This window comes from Diospyros lotus, chromosome 3 (assembly GCF_014633365.1).
Source record: "Diospyros lotus cultivar Yz01 chromosome 3, ASM1463336v1, whole genome shotgun sequence".
Lineage (NCBI taxonomy): Eukaryota > Viridiplantae > Streptophyta > Magnoliopsida > Ericales > Ebenaceae > Diospyros > Diospyros lotus.
The window spans coordinates 30,703,115-30,713,354 of record NC_068340.1 but is presented as its reverse complement, the minus strand read 5'-3'; positions in this window follow the sequence as shown (position 1 = coordinate 30,713,354).

The following is a 10,240-nucleotide window of genomic DNA, read 5'->3' as shown; positions in this document are numbered from 1 at the left end:
GCACATGAGATAGTATTTTGAATTAAGTAAGATGAGATTGCATAGTAATCTTGTGGTGAATTAGAGCACACATGGAACCTGTAAACAGAATAAGCTGAACATGGGGGTGGGATTAGAGAGTAATTTGATTAGATAGCTCATGCAAAGTAATTATGGCAGCACTTGAATCTACCTGATATTTTGAAATAAGAAATCTAGAAGTCTTGGACAGCAAAGGAGAAGTATCCTGCATATATGGCACTTCCGTAAAGGGGAAGTGTGTAAGAAACAGAGAGTTAAGAAGCTTGAGCAAGCCAGAAAGTTGGAAGCGTGTAAGAAACAAAAAGTTAAGAAGCTTGAGCAAGCCAGAAGGTTGTGCTTATAATCCAAGAGAAATTGACATCGGTGTTTACCACATTTTGGAGGAATCTGTCCAAAAAGGGTCTACCAAGGTACCAAAAACAATGCAACAGTCAATGTATATTTAATATGATCATAACTTATATGTTATAACAAAGAAGTGCCTAATCATGAAATTATAAATTTTGTGGACTGAACAGAGTTCGTGTTGGGGTCCAGAAAAAAAATTATATGAGGCCACCAAGAGTTCAAAAAGGGATGAAGTGGACAGTCTACATGCATAACTTATTTCATGCTTCTCTTTTTATATTTATTATAAATTATGATTTACTATTTTATATATATTGTCTTAATTGACTCTTAAGACTCACTCTCCCAAACTAACCATATTGATAGCTCCAATCCTAGCAAAAGGAAGACAGTGTTTGAGGAAAAATTGTCGATGGACGCGATCGGTAAGCTTTGAGGAGGTTTTTGTTATTTGGTAGTCATTTTAATTACCTCCTCTTGAGAATAAGGCCCAGAAATCAAGCCTTACAGTTTACCTCCCCCGCCCAATTGACAGCAGACTCTTTAACCTTTTGCATGGACAAAGATTGTCCAGTCCCTGGACATCCACACACATACAAGCTCCCACCCTTCTCTTGTTCAACACAACTTTTTGAGAAGTCCAACACCCTTTTCTGTTCATCTTCCAGGCACAAGGCCACAGGTGGTGCCCTGGATAGGTGCAATGCCTCCTTCACAGCACCTAGTTGCTCCTTATCCATATGTGACGTGGGGGGGGGGGGGGGGGGGGGGGGGAGGATTGTGGGGATTGTGTGTTTTTTCACGGATAAGATATAAGTTAGAAAAAAGTAAAATGTCTAAAATAAAAATATTTTTTATTATATTTATTAATCTTTAAAAAAATTACGTGATTTTTTATATTAGATTGTCTAGATAAATTTATCTCTCTCGTCTGAATAAATTTATCTTAAACTTTACAGATAAGAAAAAAATAACACATATCTCTCAATGCATTTTAAAAAATTTAATAAAATTTTTAAAATATTTCTTAATGCTATATATTAGCCCCAAAAATATTTCAATTGTATCTTTATTATTTTAACAAATATTACCTTAGTTGTATAGAAGATGAATAGATTTAATCATTGTCATGAATTTTTTTGGTGGATCAAATAAAAATTCTTTAGTTTTTCCACATTATGATCACTTTTTTGTCTTTGCCTTCTAATCCAACCACCAAATACATTAAACTAACTTTAATTGCTTCATTTTCTTTTCCTATGACTAATTAAATATAACGATTAAGATTTAACTTGCCTCTTGGATTCCATTTTGGTTTGTCAATAAAGCGATCAGACAAATTTTTCACCACCAACTTGTGTGATTTGGTAAGCTTAACACAGGATTCCTTGCCAATTCCCTGAAACATATATATACCAATGCAACATAACCATTAATTGTCAAGTGTTTTATCAGCAGATAACAAACAAAGACAAGAAAAAAAAGAACACAAATTATAGTACTACCTTCTTTTCCGTGGGGCTGTTAGGTCCATCACTGGTGTAACAGCGAGGTGATTTCCACTTCACCGGAGTGCACGGCTTCGAAGCGATCAATCCATCTTGTGCCGCGGAACATGATCTGAATCTTCGTTTCATGGGAGCAGAGTCGCTGTTGGATGTCATATCGCCGGAAATATCAACAGTCATGCCTTCGGCAGTCTTCATTCCGTCGCCTCCAGCGAACGGAAATGATCTATTCCGACGTCGAGGCTGCTAAGTGCTAACGTCTTCCGGATCTGCGACTCTGAGAAAGCAGAGATTCAGAGCATTTGTCAGTGGATGGAATACCACAAATCCACAGTGTATGTTCAGCTCTCGGCGTTGCTTTTCGCGGGAAAATCTCATGACCGGCTCGATTGATTTTCGCGCCATATCTAGTGTAGTTTTGTGAACTCGTTGTCTCGAATCACTGTGGATGGCTTGGTTGGGATTAGCCGAGTGCGATTTTCCCCCTTTAACGGGGTGAACGTAACACCGTCGAGTTAAAAAAATAACCCTTTTTAAAAAAAATAAGATTTTATTTTTATATTAGAAATTGTAAAAATTAACTATATTTCAAAATAAAAATTTATTTTTAATTAATTTTCTGAAAAACTTATTTTTAATCATTCAAACAAATTAATTACTGAAAACAGTTACTTTTCAGTTTTGACTCAATTTTAATCCTGTCAATTATTTTTGTAAGTCTGTTAATTTTTTATAAGTTCTAATCTATTCAGTTTTGATCTTGTCACATTTTTAGTTGAGTTCTAAAAATAATTTTTTTTAAAATATGATTAATTTTAATAATTTCTAATATGAAAATAAAATATTATTTTTTCAAAAGATATTATTCTTTTAACCCCCACTGACCCGGGGGGGGGGGGGGGAGGGGTTACGTTCACCCCCGTTAAAGGGAGTGAACAAAATCGCACTCGGGTTAGCCGGTAAGGCAGTGCCCATTTCGTGGGACTGAATGGACTAGGCGGCGGTGCAGAGGCGCACCCAAGCTCCCATTATTGCAGGGCCCACCCAACCCCAGAAGTGACCCATTGCATGCTGAAAAGGACCTGGTCCTGGACCGGGCTGGGCTGGCTGGAAGCGCTGGATATTTTCATTCAGTAAATTACCGGAATATCCTCAACCTTCACGAAATTGGTTTTCATCTGATGGGGGTATTTGGGTCGCTAGAAAATTTTATATCACACCCTTTATATTTTGGGAAATTCTATTGGCAGCCCGTGTTTTTACTCTTCACAGCCCGCAGTAAATCAAATTTCACACCAATTTTAAAATCTCTATTTTACCCCTCCCACATCCCACAGTCACTTTCTTCTCCGACCATCAGCCTCTGTCTCGCCTCTTTCTTTCTCTATCCCACACACACAAACACATACATATATAATTTTATATACACACATATGTTGCTGGGTTGGCGATGGCGGTCGACCCCCTCCCTCCACACACACTCTCTCTCTTTCTTTCACACACAGACACACACAAACACATACATATATATATATATACACACACACATATGTGGCCACCATGACTGACCCCTCTTCGCCCATACACACACACTCTCTCTCCCTCCTCATACACACGAAAACCATGGTCGCGGCCATGGCAACAGTCGGGGAACCCAGCGTTCCCCGACTGGTTCGAGCAGGGGAACGATGGCTTCCCCGACTACTGGCAGTTGGGGAAAAGAGCTTTCCCCGATTGCCAGCAATCGGGGGTATTTTTTTATTTTTTATTTTTTATTTTTATTAAATTTTTTATTATAATAAAATAAAATTAAAAAATAATACAAATAAATAAATTTTAAATATCTACATTTTAAGTAATTATAATTTAGGTAATTTTAAATTTTAAATCATCCTATTGAATTTTTAATACTTAAAAAAATTTAAAATTAGTTCATTTATCTTATTAAATTACTTAAAGATACATATATCTAAAAATCCTACCACCATTTAAAATAATTTTTTTTAAATATATGTATCTTTACCTAATTCAATAAGATAAATTAATTAATTTTAATTTTTTTAAGTATAAAAAATTCAACACCTAAGATGAATTTTAGAGAGGTTAAATTTTTTATTAAAAACATTAAAATTAATTAATTTATCTTATTGAATTAGGTAAAGATACATATATTTAAAAAAAATTATTTTAAATGATGATAAGATTTTTAGATATGTGTATCTAAGTAATTCAATAAGATAAATGTCTTAATTTTAATTTTTTTTAAGTATTAAAAATTCAACACTTAATTACAATAATTTAAAATTTAAAATTAGTTAAATTATAATTACTTAAAATACAGATATTTAAAATTTATTTATTTGTATTATTTTTTAATTTAATTTTATTATAATAAAAAAATTTAATAAGAATAAAAAATAAAAAAAGCCCCCGACGGCTGGTAGTCGGGGAAAGCTCCTTTCCCCAACTGCTAACAGTCGGGGAACCCATCGTTCCCCGGCTCGGGCCAATCGGGGAACGATGGGTTCCTCGACTGTTGCCATGGCCGCGGTCATGGTTTTTTTGTGTATGGGGGTGAAGAGAGAGTGTGTGTGTGTATGTATGTATGAGGGGAAGGGGGGTCGGCCCAGCAACTGGGTCGGTCATGGTGGCCGCATGTGTGTATGTGTATATATATATGTATGTATGTGTGTGGGGGAGGGGGGGAGGGAGGGAGGGAGGGGGAGGCCGCCATGGCCGACCCAACAACATGTGTGTGTGTATATATAAGTATGTATGTGTGTGTGTTTGTGTACCCAGCAACATGTGTGTATATAAAATTATGTATGTATGTGTTTGTGTGTGGGATAGAGAAAAAAAGAGGCGAGGCGGAGACTGGTGGTCGGAGAAGAAAGTGATTGTGGGATGTGGGAAGGGTAAAATAGAGATTTTAAAATTGGTGTGAAATTTGATGCACTACAGGCTGTGAAGAGTAAAAACACGGGCTGTCAATAGAATTTTTCTTATATTTTATATAGTATAAAGGGCGTGATATATTATATAAATGATTCGTTTTTTCTGCTATTTATTTATTACACACTTTTTATTTATAATATATACTTTCTATTATACGTTATATCTTTTATGTTGTACAAAATAATTGTATTATAAAATGTGAGTTGTAACAGGAAACAAACGAGGCGCAAAGAAGTGGAAGTTTCTATGAAACGAATTATAGGATATTGGGTGGGAGAGGAAGGGATGGAAGTGGAAGGAATAGATAAGAAGAGAGGATAAGGGTTTGATTGGCGTGGCATGGGCGCCCGCACGTCCCTCTCCGGCGTTTCCCCCTTTTGTTGTGGATGGATCCCTTCTCTCTGACAATCAAAGCCTATCTACCGGTCCCAAATATCACTGGAGGGATAATGCTACACGTACACGGTCAATAAGTTTGACAATTTAGTTAAAATTTTTAAATAAAATTATACATATATATTTCTAATACAATTATAAATTTATCCTTGTTAATATTTTTGCTTAGTTTGGCTACGTGACGGTTTATAAGTTATTCATTTAACTTAAAAGCTATCAAACATTTTGCAACTACATATTTAGTAAACTACATATATATTTAGTAAACTCGAAAGTTTAAAAGCTATAACAATAGCTTCTTGAGAAGCTACTCTCCCTCAACTTTTGCAAAAAATTACTAAAATAAAAGCTAAATTGATTATAGAAATTACCTATTTACCCTTAACCAAAATATCAATTTTCAACCCATATTCTTTTTCTTCAACCCTTTACAACCATGGTCACCATCTGCCTCGCCGTCGCCCCAGCCATCGCCCCCTCCGTCGTTGTCGGCTGTTGTCTCTAGCTCCATCGTTACTAGTAGCCGTCGCCTCAAACCCATCCCTGTCCCCATCAGCTGTCGCCTCCAGCCTCAATCGCCGTCGACCGTAGCCTCAATCACCGCACGTGCCTCCATCATCGGCTCCATCCTTGGCGGCTACCCCAATCGCTACCCGCTCCAATCGTTGCCTATTCTCGCTTTGTATACATATATATTGTATATATAGTGATATTAATCTAATGATAATATATTATAAAGAAAAAAATAAAAAGTGTATATATAGTGTATTAATATATTTTTTAATAATTATGTATAATTTGTTAATATTTAATAATAAAATTTTATATCATTCAACAACATGTCTATTTTTGTTTTTTTATCAAGTTATTATAATTTATCAGTTCTTTCAAACCAAACACATAATTATTAATTAATAGCTTAAAAGTATATTTATCTAAACACATTATTAGCTTAAAGGTTATGCAATTTAAATGCTATAACTAACTTAAATACTACTCAATTTAAACGCTTTAAGAAAGAAACGCATAGCCAAACTAGCCCTTTGAAAGCCGGCTCGTGCTTTCTTCCTCATTCATTTATTCATCCATTCATTTTCTCTCTCTCTCTCCACCATTGTCCACTTCTTCTTCAAGTGAAATTACACATATATAGTCTCTCCGGCTAGATTCTGTTTGCACTTGATCTGGATCTGACGTCTCTCACATACTCTCTCTAGTTCTTGCTAGTGGTCGTTTGCTCTTCTGTCGCGCGTGCGTGAAATGTCGAAAGTGCGTGACTGGCAGTCGAATATATTTACATATATATATTTACATCATCTCTTCGATCACAAACTAAGTATATATATTACATAAAAGATTTATATATATATAAATATACATAAATATATTTTATAAATATAACTATACACTAAAAATATATTATACAAAATTATAATATACGCCTTTCCCCAGATTTTGGTCATCTGAGTATGCACATGTAGATATCCCTTTCAATAGATTAATCTTGACAAGGCCAATTATCTACTCTAGGCTGGAAGAAAAATATGGTAATATTGAACTTGGACCACCTATTACATGATTACACCGAGATTGAAGTATGAAAAGATAACTTGGCGTTTATCTAGGAAAAGAAAGTTGCTTGAGAGACATAAATTAGGCAAGATTTTGATTTCATTACTGCCATTCAGTTTGATGTTACAAGAGTGAATATTGCAACTCAACCCTTCCTTATTTGGGGATGTTTGTCCTTGTGCGACTCTCAACGCTTGTGTTTTCAATTACGTTATAAGAGGTAAATTACAGATGTGAGATTTTATCTCATTACGTAGGGTGAGAATTGAACTCACGACCCATCAGATTAACACTGTCATATCATTTGCTTGATCGTTCAACTTATACTCTAAAACTTATTTGGCAACACTTGTTTGAGAAACTGGGAGGCTTTAGACTCCTTTTTGAGCTATTAAAAACCTTCAGCCATGAATAGCAACCTATTTTGTGTATGATGATTATTTTTGTACAGAGCTTTACTCTTATTTTGCAAAAATACTATTTTCATAACTTGAACTTCTTATCAAAAGATCACAAATAAAACTCTTGTTTTGCAAAAGACTATTTTCATAACTTGAACTTGTTACCAAAAGATCACAAATAATTATATTTTTCTCTTTATCAATCATACAAAACATAAAATTTTATATATTTTATAATTATCTTATGTATAAATAATTATATATATTTTTATATTATTATTTATTTATATTGTTAGAATTAAAAGGTTAAAATTTGTATGTAAAATTGTCTAAAATCATAATATCACATTTTACAAAAGTCAAAAATTATATGTAAAGTTTTATAAAATCATAGTATTATATTTTATGTTATGCAAATCATAAAAATAAATAATAACATAAAAATATTTTTAATCCAAAATATATTATTTATTTGTATCTTTGTTTAGTTTATATTTTTATTTAAAAAATATGTATATTTAACCAAAGTTATTTTTAAATATATTTTCAATAAATATATTATATATTTATACATGTGTTAGTGACCCGAGAGAGAGAAAGAGAGAGGGGAGATGGAGGTGTCGGCGGCGAATGATAGAGGTGGATAGCAAACCATGGAGGTGTTAGTGGAGATGGAGATGTAGATGGTGAAGGCGGATGACGGTAAGAGAGAAGCGACAGGTGAGAACAGAAAACCCATAGAGAAAAAGAGGGAGATGGTGGCGGCTAGAATGACGAAGGCAAAGACGTCGATGTTGATGGCAGCTGGAATGATGGAGGCTGACAATGGTTGAAACAGAGGTGTTCACGACGGCTTTAACAACAGTGGACGACAGATGCATTGACGAAAGACGGGAAATGAGAGAAAGAGAGAGATGGGGAAAAGGAGAAGACAGAGAGAGAGGAGAGAAAAAAATAATAAAAAGAGCGAGAAAAAAGACATGATTTTAGATGGGTATTCAAAGATTTTGTAACATTCCGTTCGAGCGATAGGAAGATCCGGAACAACTTACCCTGATGGGCTTACGCGAACTTCCCAGAAGGGTCACCCATCCCTGGATTACCCCAGGTCAAGCACGCTTAACTTGGGAGGAGTTCTTTGCCAACATTCAGCCCAAAAGGTATCCAGCTGGTATTGTTTCCTTTCTTACACTATCCTCGATATATACTAACATCTCTGGGCTCTCGGGGTATTACATTATTCCCCCCTTAAGCGCATGACGTCCTCGTCATGCGACCTTACAACTGGTCCCAGATCTTCTCTCCTTGGGGGCTGCCATCCTTGAAGCCTGCCAGAAGCCGCTCCTTGTACAGGCCCTCGAGCCCCGGCGCCACTCCCCGCCCTCATCGGACCGCTTTCGCCAAGGGTTGGCTCTGATACCACCTGTAACATCCCGTTCGAGCGATAGGAAGATCCGGATCAACTTACCCTGATGGGCCTACGCGAACTTTTCAGGGGGGATCACCCATCCCTGGATTACCCCAGGTCAAGCACGCTTAACTTGGGAGTTCTTTGCCAACATTTAGCCCAAAAGGTATTCAGCTGGTGTTGTTTCATTTCTTACACTATCCTCGATATATACTAACCTCTCTGGGCTCTCGGGGTATTACAGATTTAAATATAAAATATCACAATATTTTATATTTTAAATTATTGCAAGAAAATTATCCATTTAGCATTGTGCCAATGGGAGTGGGAGCAACAAATACAAGCACATTCAAACACCATACTCCAATTAAAACATATCTTACGGTCACTTTTGTAACATGTTCGAATAGTAGAGTTGTCGCGTCACCTGTTAATTTTCTCACATGAATACTATCCAAAATAATATTATTGTAATTAGAGTATGAATTTTAAACACTATATATATATATATATAAACTTTGAAAGGGGTTTAATATATAATTTTGGGTGCGCGAGTTCTGGATGTTTCTCAACTTCTCCATTCCAAGCTACGTAAAAGTCAGTATGCGCTGGCGGGTTCACCGCCATTGTTAGTTGTTAAAGTCATATCTTTGGACTCGTTCCTCTTGTTTCCCTTGCACCTCCTCCTCCTTCTCTTTGGCTTTTTCTTTAATTATTGTGCTTTAACCCTCCACGCCATGTGATGCGTTTGATATTTACTTTAATTAAAGGCTTGGGAGGAGTGTCAAATCACATATATAATATATATACACACACATACATACATACAAGCACAAAATGTTAGTCATACTCTCTTTTTAATATTTTTTATAAAAGTTTAAATCATTAAAACTTCCAATGAAATAAATACCCTAGCTAGTTGAAAATGACATGTGAAGCATTAATATAATCACCAAAGATTTATGTTAATTTTATTATTAAGTAATTTTAGAATCTATATTTATATATAACGCATCAATTTTTGTCTTAATAATATAATTAAAAAAATTAATTTAATACTTATAACGATAAAAAATAAAATATAATAAGACAGACTAATATTTCTCACTGTGTGTATATATTTTTTACATTATCTGCGTTGTTAATTAGAATTAACGTTAACATGCTGTGCCAAGGCTTTATGGCTGGATGGACAGGTGTCGATCAGGCAACAACTACGCAGGTGGTGTCACGTCACGGTTTTTGCATGCAGCACTTGTAAAGGTGGAAAATACTAGAAAGATCGATGGACTTATCGACGAGTTTATCGAAAAATAATAAAAAGACGATTTTACCCCTATACCCTACTCTCTTTCTCCCCCTCCTATGGATTCCCCTTATTTTGCGTGTCTCCCCTGCCATGACTTTCACCTCGCCTCTTCGCCGCACCTCGCTGTTGTCTCCTGGCCTTGCATCCGTCGCCTCTTTGCTATTGTCGTCTCGTCTCGCTGACAATCAACCGATAATTGCATTGATTGTCGGTGAGGCAAGGCAACGATGGCAGCGAGACGCAACGAAAAAGCGAGGCAACGACCATGGCAAGGGGAGACGTATAGAGCAGGGATGGACAGTGGACCGCTTTACAAATTTGT